The sequence below is a fragment of the Chaetura pelagica genome, unplaced genomic scaffold, assembly GCF_000747805.2.
Source record: "Chaetura pelagica isolate M959 unplaced genomic scaffold, ChaPel_1.0 scaffold752, whole genome shotgun sequence".
In the NCBI taxonomy this organism is placed as follows: domain Eukaryota; kingdom Metazoa; phylum Chordata; class Aves; order Apodiformes; family Apodidae; genus Chaetura; species Chaetura pelagica.
The window spans coordinates 68115-79664 of NW_009952270.1; positions in this window are offsets into that span (position 1 = coordinate 68115).

The window sequence follows — 11550 nt, forward strand, 5'->3', positions numbered from 1 at the left end:
AACAAAAAGTTACAGGAACGGTAAGGTATTTATTCAGATTTCTGATGCAATGTGTGTTTCTACACTGAAAAGCCATATATTTCTTGCCTCCTCCAGTCCTTAGGGACTCTTTGTTTCTCAGCAGACAGCCTAGACACCTTCTTCCCAGACTTTCAACCTGTCAGCATCTCTTTAACTGATTTCTGGAAGGTGGCTTGGGTTGTTCTGGAAAGGGAAGGAGAAAGTCCCAGGGTGAACATAAAAGAAACTAGCCCACAACAACATAGTCAAAATGTCACTCTGACCAGATTCCACTGTGATCATGCAGAACTCAGCTGAAAAAACTCTATTTTCCCCAGGAAAGCTGCTTGACTCTATATAATGTTGTTGAGAAGTGCATTGTAGAAAACATGGGACTCCTGAAATAGACTCAGCATGCTGTAAAATGGTTACGCTTCTTCCTTGTGTCATCTTTCCTTAGCTAAGTTTTTTAATATTCTTCTTTTTCTAGCTTAGACATGCTCCTGCCTAAAGTGATGAGCATGCACCAGCACTCTGAGAACATGAATGACCCTTTGCGTTCGTCTGCTGTGCTGGAGAAGTATGAGAGGTTCATGCTACAGGGCTGGGGAAAACTCAAGACCTCCCAAGGCTCCTATGTGTCATACGAAGATGGAAGCAAGTTAATTAAGGTTTGTTCGTGTCCATTTTCTCAATCTGACTCTTATCAGATCAATATGGTGTCACCAGTATAGCAGGCTTTCAGTGCTGGCATTTCTGTATCTGACAGGCTTGGGGACTGAGTTTGGGTCTCTGATTTTCCAGTCCAGAAGGGCCTGCATAATGCTGTAGGGAGCAAACTGACAGTGACCTGCTTCCTCCTGCCTTTTAGAAGGGCAAATCCCAGTCCTACATCTCACTCATGTTAGGCACAAGTGGGAAAACATAGTCCAGCTTCCTTGTGGTAAATGCTTTAAGTACTAGACAGGAGATGTAGTTCTGGTGTCCAACTCATGGCTTTGTTGCCTGGTGGATCTGAAGGAAAATAGCAAAAGGCTACACCTTCAAGACAAGACGAAGGTGAGGCTGTTATTAGCATTGGCTATGATGATAAAGCCCCATAGATGCTGAAGAATGGGCTCCAACATGCAAACATCTTGATGAAACAGTCTATTTCCCAGGTACTGAAGATATATTTCAATCAAATAGTGGCCCCACAATTTACTGTAATGCAGATGTGGTTTCAGCACATGCTTTCCACACTACAGCTCTTGTTTCACTGTGACCACTGCTGTAATTAGCTGCTGTCTTCACGTTGCAGAAGCTGTTTGATGCTTGTGAGAAAGATATGGAGCAGAGAAAAACTGGCATATTGAAACAGCTTAACTTTCCACCTTCAGATAACACTATGACCAACAGCAAACAGGTATTTGATGTTTCTGTGTAGCTGGACACAGGCAGTGCAAAAAAAAAAAGGGCCACCTGTGTCTGCAATTAATTTAGGACTGAGTTTCTGCTAGGGACACTGCTCAAAATATGTTTGCAATGGGGATAACTTGACAGTGGGGGTGACTTAGGAGCTGAGAGGGATGGGAGGGTGTTGAAAGCTGAGCTTGGGCAACCTTTCTGTGGCCCATGATACACAGACATACACTGCATGTCTGAATTGCCCAGCTGGCTGAGGCACATATATGAGTGCAGAACACATTTTCCAGCCCTGTGCTGCTTTTATGGCACCTTTCTCCAAAGCTTGAAGCAGGTAGTTTCTCCACTGCTGATGGACACGATCTGAGAAACAAAGAATACTCCGTGCTCGGGTCTGCACTGCTGGCCACACCACATCCTAACAGTCTGCTTTGTGCTGTGCTTGCTTTGCAGGGGGTGATGCAAAAGATAAGAGAAATCTTGAGATATTCTTATTGCCAAAACAACTCAGAAATTTAGTGTAAAATTGCCAAGGTGAGTAACAATACAGCCAAGCAACATGGGGGTGGTTCAATTTTCTGGCATGTCTGTGCAGCTTGGTATTTAAAAAAAAAAAAAAGTTAGTTACTCCTTCTGCTTGGGGTTGTTTTCCACTCATGATGAGGGTCTTCCAGCCTATATACTCCCAAATGTTCTCACGTGGAGATGAGGCTTCTCGTAACTCCTTTTTATACCACCCTTTCCTGACAGTTGGCTGTTTTCACAGCAGTTGAATTCAAGGTTACATGGCCGTGCCCTATCCAAGCTGACCCTGAACACAAGCAGCCAAACCCATGGGGAGGCAGGGAAAAGCTTACAGAGATTATTGGTGTGCACAGCGCCCAAATACTTGCTATCTTAAGGGACTATAGTCTAGCCATTTGTTGTTTGTTAGTTTGTTTCTGGGAAATGTATCTATATATGTGTCCTATGTATTACATATATATATGTGAAGCTTCCAAAGAGCAGCTTTCTCCTTTTATAGCTTGCTGGGCCTTTCTGGAAGCTCAGCCTTAGCAAGCTGTTTGCAGATCTCTCTATGAGGAAGTAAAGACAGTTGCTGGATGCTGGAACAGCCCAGAAGCCAGGACTTAGTCAATAAAAGAACCTTTAAAGTGGCCCTGGGCCCCCTACCTGACCCACTCGAGCAGTACCATCAGCTGGTACTGATGTGCCACTGAAGTTCTTCAGTGCTTAGTTCCTGTGGAACAGCTGCAGAGAATGAGAGCTGGGAGGGAATGTGACTTTACATCAATATAACATTTCAAAGCTTTGCAAACTTTTCTCACTCAATTTCCAGCAAGCTGCCCCTGACATCAAGTTCGACGCTCTAAAATTTGAGTTTGCACAGCAGTGCTGTGAAGTTTATTGCTTGCTGCTTCTTCAGGACCCACCAATTAAAGCCGTGTGGCAGTCAGAGGCAATCTCAGAGTTCTATGCAGACCATATGGACAAGAAAAGTTCTGCACTGTGGAGACAAGCAGCATTTGTGTGGCCTGTAATGCAATGTGAGGGGAAACTCGTTATGAGAGGTGTAGTCTGGGATTAAAAGTAGTGTGGTTTCAGAGTCAGGCTACTCATATGACCCCAAGATGAAAGAGCTGTGGCTCAATATGCTGGTTTTCTTTCTCCCATGAATTCTTAAAAATAGAAGAAGCAGCAGCATGCATACATTTTACTTAACATCTGTTCCTTGCTGTCTCTAAACGTTGTGCTGAAAGCAGCGCCCATCACCCCCTGTGTTTCAAGAAGCTGATCCACACACAGAGCCGAGGTACTTGCTTTAATATTCAGTTCCACACAGAAAAGGGTGGGATTCCACAAGGCTCACTCAGCTTCCCAAACCACAGGGGCTGCGTGAGACAGAACTTTATCTCTAACATGATTCTATCATTCGCACACACCGTTGCTTAATTAATCTCTTGCTTCCATTTAAAGTGACAGTGCTCAAAAAGAGCCTGCTAAAAGAGTAAGGGGCTTGTTGTTAGTAGGGGTCCCTCCAGCCTATGGGTAGATTTTAGTATGCTAATAGTCCATGAATGCATTAATGTTATGTTAATATGGTGAATCCAATTGTTCAGTGTTTTGTACCCAGTGCTCAAGGCTGTAACCAAGATAAGTTGTGGGGAGTGCTCCTTTCCAGCCCTTTCATCTCTCTAGCAGATGTCCTGCAGGCCTGTCTCAAGGCCAGGCTGTTGACCACTTTGCGTGTGTTTTTCTCTAACTGGTATCTGGTTTTGTCTAATTCTCACTGTTTCACTGTTATGTAAGCTCTATTTTTATTCTGTGTGTCCCTTTTGTTGTCTTATATGTGATTTTTCCCCAAGCGTTATTTCTTCCCGCTAAATATTACTTATTAATAACCAACATCATAAACAGCGTTTGTGTGGAAAGAGAATCTGTGTTTCTAGCCTACCTTTCCTGCTCTTCACAAGTGGTTATGACATTGTCAGGTAACAGTGGGAACAGCAGTGGTATCACTACCCTTCCCTGCATCCAGAGCAGGTACACAAAATGCAGGCTTATGCTTTCTGAGTTACTGAATAAGCAGCAAGGATGAAGATGGCCTTTTGGGAAGCAGGCATCCTGGGGTAAAAATGTACTTAGTTGAGAAAGAAATGAAGGCATGAAAAGACAAGGCTCACAAAGGCTGCTGCAGACCCTCAGAAGACAGATGTGTACCAGACACAGACACTAAAGCCCACTCCTGTAAGCCAAAAGGCCACCTGTGTCCATACAAATGCCACCTGCCTCTTAGCACTCGGCTGCTTCCCACATCTCTGTGATTTACTTCCCCATAGCTCTTCAGCTACTTACCTGCCACACCTCTTGAGCAAATTGCTCTAAAATTTGTATTTCACCTTTTAAGGGGCATGCATGTTTATGTGCTTATGTGACAACATATTCAATGAGAATCTTGAGATTTGCCAAATTAAAAAAAAAAGACTGGAAATCCTGCTGTGTGCCTGCCAAGTCCTTTCCTTCAGTTCTGCTTTCTAGTCCAGCAGTTTCCTCAGCTGCACAAACTCCCTGGCATTTCCTCGAGGGCCCCCAGAGAGAAAGGCAAGTTTCTGTGGAGCTGCCAGCAAGTAAAGTGCTCTGCTTCTCTCAGGAATCCACTATTCTGTGAGCATGTTGCAGGTCACTAACAACATGAGCTGGGATCCAGGTATGTGCAAGAAAACTAGCTTTTAGAAAACCAGAGTATTCTGAGAAACTGAAAAAAACCTTTACTGGAAATATTTGCTATAGAATAGAGCAGGAGAATTAAAATTACATACGCACCATAGTTCCTACTTTTGTAAAAAGAAAGAACCACAATAGCTAGTTTTTCATAACTTGTAAGGTATGAAAAGGTGGGCAATGCATTAACACTTCATCTTGTCCAGGCTTTAGAAGGTAAATTGCAGGAAAGTTGTCCAGTACGAGCAAGCGGGAGCTTCAGCAGGACCCTGAGCCAATAGCCATGTGATTATCTAGGTGTAATAGTACTTAAATGGCAATCTGCCATGCTCTAGCTGCTACCTGCTTGGAAATTTTGTTAGCCTAATTTTCCAGAGCCTGTGGCTCCTTGAATCAGTGCGGTTCTGTGGATCAGTTTTACCCCTGAAGCTCATAGCTTCTGCAGTTTCTTGTCTATGGTCCTTTCCTTTGATTTTTCTTTCCTTAACATCTTGTTTTCGCTGGCTTTAGGCTAAAGCACTCGAGTTACAAAGCTCTATATTTCAAAGGCTGATTTAAAAGCCTTCAGAAGGCTACAAGCTGCATCCTTCTCAGCAGGCTTCACACATACTTCACTGTCCTTCTCAGCAACAGGAGCAGACTTTTTGCTCTGCCCTTACAGCATCCAGCAGAATCCAACAGACTTTGGCTCTGAGGTACTGCTGAAACATCTTTTTCCTCTTATATATATGCTCAGCCCATCAAAAAGGAGCAATAATTTCCCTCTCCCTGCAAAAGGTGTAATTTGGCCAGAGTACATTTGCCCCAAAGTAGTGAATGGGCTGCCTGCCTCCTGCATAGCTACAGGATATTTAACCTCTCAGGACAGGCCAGGTACTTCATCCATTAGTAATGAATGTCCACTGATTGCCACTGAAGTATCTGTCTCTGTGCATGACAATTCCACATCACCAGGCTCTCCCATTGCCTGGTGCAAAGGAAACATCTGGCCTGGGACTCAACCCAACCTCTTTTCCTAGTCTTGGTGCTACAGAGTGAGATTTCACCTGGGCTGAACACCCAGCACACCAGTGTGGTGAGGCCACACATTCAGTGAGGGTTGCATTCCTTAAACCACTCCCTACCAGCCAAGGGACATGCAGGATTTGAGAACCAAATGTTCCAAAAAAAAAGCACTTTAAGTACCAAGTGGCCCAAAAACCCTAAGCACTTTGGAGCAATCAACACACCACCATTGTTCTCAAAAGGTCACTGGGGGCAGGGATAATGATTGTGGCTGCTGCTGTCCTGAGACAGCCTGAAGTTTCTAAAGAAGAGTGTCGATGAAGAACAGGTTGAGTCACACAGGTGTGTCCTGCCTTCCTCCATGTCCTACTGGATGGAATAATGTGATAACCTGGAGTTGTCTTCCCTCCCTTGTTTGGCTCTATAACATCATTAAGAGGCTTGGAGAAATGCTACCGCTGAAATGTTGTTCTCCTACAGCTTCTTCCACCCTGTACCTCTTGGGGAAAAGTGGACGTCTCCATGGCCTGAGAAAGGTGGTGTATTTCCCACCATCTCCTCCATTCCCTGTTTATCACTCACCATGACCATGCAAGAGACTCCCTCTCACTTGGTCTCATTTGCTTTCTAAACCAAGCTAAGACAGTTCTTTCCTAGACTTTGTTCAGATCTCAGTGGAGACTCTGAGACCTTTTCCCTTCTTCCAGGAGAAGGGGGACAATCTCCACCTTATATGTCATGGATGGATAGCAAACAATGGGAGTGTAAGTTTGCTCATCCCTCCCAAAGACTACATCTCCTGCAAGACAAAAACTCCATACAAATTAATTCACATAGCCAAGTGGCTTAGATCTTCCACCTGGTATCCAGGAAGGATTCTTCTGTGTTACACTATCATGCTACCAGTGATGCCAGATTACCCCTGGAGTTGAGGCACAATGTGGAATGCAACTAGTTGACATCTCAGCCCTTAAGACTTTGGCGGGAATCTGTCTGTCTGCTCCCACCAAAGACCCAGCCCAGTTTTTCTCTTAACTTCTGCTCTCCTCACTGTCCAGAGAGGGAGAAAGAGCCTGTTCCCAGATGAATTAAAAAATATCACTCCTAACCTAGTAGAGATGTTGACTGCTCCACTTTTGTCACCCAACACTATGACTTGTCTAAGGAAGATGTTTTTTCTAGTATCCTCACTGAAGTAAGGGAGATAAAAATTACACCATCCCACTGAGACACAGTACTGAAGAACACCACAAACAACATGGCAGGCTGGGGCCTCCCTCAGATTTTGGGGTGTTCCTGAGAAGTCTCTCTTCAGACCACTGTGTATGGACCTGGTTATTCACTTTACATACTAGTAAACTGCAAGGCCAGCTGGAACAGGTAAATGGAAAGTGTCCTGTGTTTGGCTTCTCCTGCACAAACCTGTCACTGCTCTGATTCTTAAGAACTGCTGATCCTGCTCTTTACCTCCCATGCTCTGCAGCAACAACTTCCTATAACTTCGGTGATTCTCTGTGCTTCTGGCAAACTGATCTTACCCTGCATTAGCTAAGTAATTTGGGAGACACACAGACAACATCTGAGGTCTTGACTTCGTGCATAGCTGGCATCTATTGATCCATAACCCAAAGAGCCCAAATTTCTGGAGGGCAGGATATCTTCTGTCATAAGATAAGTATGCCAGCAGTTATAACCCATGGACACCTCCTTAGCTGTTAGCTGTGGTTTGACCTTTCTCTCTCTGTGATGTACTTCCCTTTACTTCACCCATGCAGGAAGCTTTGGTGAGAGAACAGATGGGTCAGTGACCCAGGGGATTTGCTGCTTGTCCCTCAGTCTCTTACTTTCTAACAGCTGCAAGGAAACAGGGTTCAAGGGTTCAGATACACAGAAAAGAGAAAGTGAAAGCAGATGCTTTGGCTCTGAACAAGTCTCCTGCCCATTGTGAGGAAGCAGTAGGACCAGCATGTAGGAGGCTCAGCTCATGGAAAAAGGAGCAAGCGAGCCTTGTGATTACCCAGTAGACGCCATTTAGATCATTAAAAGTACCTAGTGGTGCCCTTCAGGTCTCTCCCTCATAGAGAGGAGAGAGCTTTGATGAAGGAACAAGTGAGCATGCCTGGACTCTTCACCTGGAGAGAAGGCAAATTGAGGGGTGGCAGGTGGAAGAGAGAGTCGGTAGGAGCCACACGTGCTCTCCACCTTCAGTTGCAAGAAGCAGGCTGAAGGAAGCAAAACAAGCAGGAGATGGTTCACCTTGCAGCAGAGAATGGGTGTGTGTCACCTCTTGTCAAAGGGTATCGTGGCTTCAGAAATATCACTGGGATCAGCTGGCATCTTGGACAGGTGTCTGAAAGAGACCTGGACTGGGGGCTTTTGCAGGTTGGAAGGAGGATACTGGGTAGGTGGCCCTTTCATTAGAGCCACCTGGGCTGCTCTTATGTCCATGCAAGCTCCAAGGAAAACTGCCTGTTTAGTTTTGCCACAGCAGGCTTTACTGTTGCCACGCATCACCCACCGCACCAGCTCAATCAAGTATCTCAACACCTGCAGAAAGGCAACACACACACAAAAAAAAGGCATTAACTTATTACTGCGTACCCTAATTAGGTAGCAACGCAGTCATGTGCCTCCCTTGATCCAGATCAAGCACCGGGGGACAACTCTGCAGCGACCTGGCATCACGACAGGTAGGACTGCCTGCCTGGGGAAGGCTCGAAGCGTCCTCCAGGGAAAATCAGTGCTGTTGTCACCAAGCAAGACAAAAGAACTTACCGACAGCAGCGTGATGCAGGTAAGCAGACACTTCTTTATTGAGGCGCGCCGAGGACAGGGAGGATAACTCCCCCTAACGCACCCTGAGCTGCACTACAGTCAGCAGGTTTTTGTACGTGCAGCTCCTGTGGCACAAATTATTCAGCATAAGCACGTATATATATAAAGCTCGCCTTTGACTACTCATTACATTTAACTTTTACTAATTGGCCTCTGTCACAAATTGACTCAGGATTAGCAATTTAAACCAGGGACAATAATGCTCTCGATCTGCCCCCACTCCTCCCCCTCCAGGTGGAGCATCACAGACACACAGAATAGTCACACAGAAAGGAGATCGCCAAGTCCAATCATTACAAAACAAAACAAACAAACAAATAAAAAAAAACAAACCCAACCAAACAAACAAAAGAAAACCACCACAAAACACAACAAAATAAAACCTACATCCCAAAAAACCCACAGCACACAACTTACAATCCCAGCCACTACAGCATACTCTGAAGTGCCACATCTACACGTTTCTTTAATACCTCCAAGGACAGTGACTCAACCACCTCCCTGGGCAGGCTGTTCCAGCCCCTGACCACTCTTTCAGTTTAGAAATTCTCCCTAATATCCAACCTAAACCTCCCCTGGCGCAGCTTCAGGCCATTTCCTCTGATCCTGTCATTATTCACCTGGGAGAAGAGGCCAAAACCCACCTACCTCCCCACAACCTCCTTTCAGGTGGTTGTAGAGAGCAATGAGATCTCTCTTCATCCTCCTTTTCTCCAAACTAAACACCCCCAGTTCCCTCAGCCACTCCTCACAGGACTTGTTCTCTGGACCCTTCACCACTTGGTCACTCTCCTCTGGACCTGCTCCAGCAACTCAACATCCTTCCTGTAGTGAGAGGCCCAGAACTGCTCACAGTACCCAAGGTGTGACCTCACCAGGGCTGAGTACAGGGGCACGATCCCTGTTCTGGCTGGCCACACTATTCCTGATGCAGCCAGGATGCTCTTGGCCTTCCTGGCCACCTGGGCACACTGCTGGCTCATGTTCATCAGTGCTGCCAAGCAGCACCCCCAGGTCCTTTTCCTCTGGGCAGCTTTCCAGTCATTCTTCCCCAAGCCTGTAGCATTGTCTGGGGTTGTTGTGACCAAAATGCAGGACCCAGCACTTGGCCTTGTTGAACCTCATACAATTGGCCTTGGCCTGTCCAGGTCCCTTTACAGAGCCTTCCCACCCTTCAGCAGATCAATGCTCCCACCCAGTTTGATGTCATCTGCAAACTTCCTGAGGGTGCACTCAATTCCCTCATCCAGATCACTGATAAATATTGATATTTAGATAAATACAGATATTGAACAAGACTAGTCCCAAAACTGTGCCCTGAGGGACACCACTGGTGACTGGACGCCAACTAGATTTGACCCCATTTGCCACAACTCTCTGGGCCCAGACATCCAGCCAGTTTTTTACCCAGTGAAGAGCACACCTGCCTATGCCACGATTCACCAGCTTCTCCAGAAGAATGATGTGGGAGACAGTGTCAAAGGCCTTACCGAAGCCTAGGTAGACAAGCGAAGGGAGAAAGAATAAAGAGAGAGACTTTCTGGATTGAAAACTAAACTAGACAGCTCTAATTAAATACTAATTATAAAATAAATATGTGCAACTATATACAAGTATGTTCAGGAATGTGCAAAACCCTTTTGCCTCCCCTCACCCCCAGCATCTCCTGAGCTGTGGGCAGTTCTGAAATGTCCTGGAGCTGCTGGAGAGAGGGCAGAGCAGACAGGAGCTGAGGGGAGAGCTCTGAGGGTCAGGAATGCACAAGCATGGGGATCAGTGGGGATGGAGTCCTCCCCAGATGCCAGCCAAGCATGGAAGAGAAGGGAAGAAGCAGCAGGAAGGGGCTTGACTTCCATGATCCCTGACCCTACACCAAGCTTACGTAGAGCTAAGGAATGGAACTATTTGGTCAAAGCTGCTGTCTGTCTAGTCCCCTCCTCCCTAGAGTTACAGATCCAACTCTTCTGCTCCTTTACCACCCGAAGGTGATGATTCAACAAGCAGAGAAAAGTGTCTGATCCGTGACATAAACAGTCAAGCCGTAGCAGCCCACTAGTTGGAAAACTTGCTGCTAATTAAAAGAAAGTTCTCCAAAAGAAAAAAAAAGAAATATCAGTAAAAGGAAAAAATTGCTTCATCCAGGATCAAACCAGAACAGCCTCTTATGATTTTTCAAGTTACATAAGGTCGGTTATATTCATTTCTAATAAAAATCACTAGTCATCTATAGTCACTCTGTTGCTTGTAGTTCCTGATACACAAACCAGGATGGGTAAGGGGATCTCCAAGCAGCACAACCGGTTACTGTGACCCTGGTCACGACGTGATACCTTCAAGATTAATTACTGTGTTATTCTTTCCATGGTGGTTGCTTAAACACAGTATCTCGTGATCTTCGCAGTTCCTAGTTAAATATCATGCTAGTTACTTGTACCACCCGCTTACCCTGGGTGGTTCCTGTGGCCCCTGAAGCAAAACAGCCACTCCCTGCGAGCCGGGAGGTGATGCCGGGGGGGAGCCGAGGACCCCCCGGGCCCGACAGGCACCTTCTCCCTTCGCGAACGGCGTTGGTTGGTGGTTGGGTTGGTTTTATTTCCTAGTCTGATGTTCAATGAGCTGGTTCCTCCCGAAAAACCAACCAAGCAAAAAAAAAAAAAAACAAACCCAAAACAACCCAACCCAAACAAAACCAAACAGGGGAGAAAAAAGCAAATAAAACCCCAAAAATAAAATAAAACAAAATAAAATAAAACCCCAAACCCAACCAAAAACTCGCATCCCGCAGACGGACGAAACACGAGAAGGATTTTGGAGACGGACTTGGAAGCCTCAGGAGCGCCGCAGATAAATGGGACGGACGGAAGGAGCAGCCCCAGCGCTCCCGCCCCGCCCGCATCCCGCACCCGCGTCTGTCCCCGCCCCGCACGGCCCGGGCACCGCCCCCCGCAGCCGCCCCGCGTCTGTCCTTGCACCGCCCGCTGCGGGGTCGGGCAGATCACGCACCCGGGCATCCCGCGAAGTAGGCGGGGCACCCGGGGGCGACCTGTACCCGCGCAAAAATTCCTCTCACATTCGCAGTGAGGA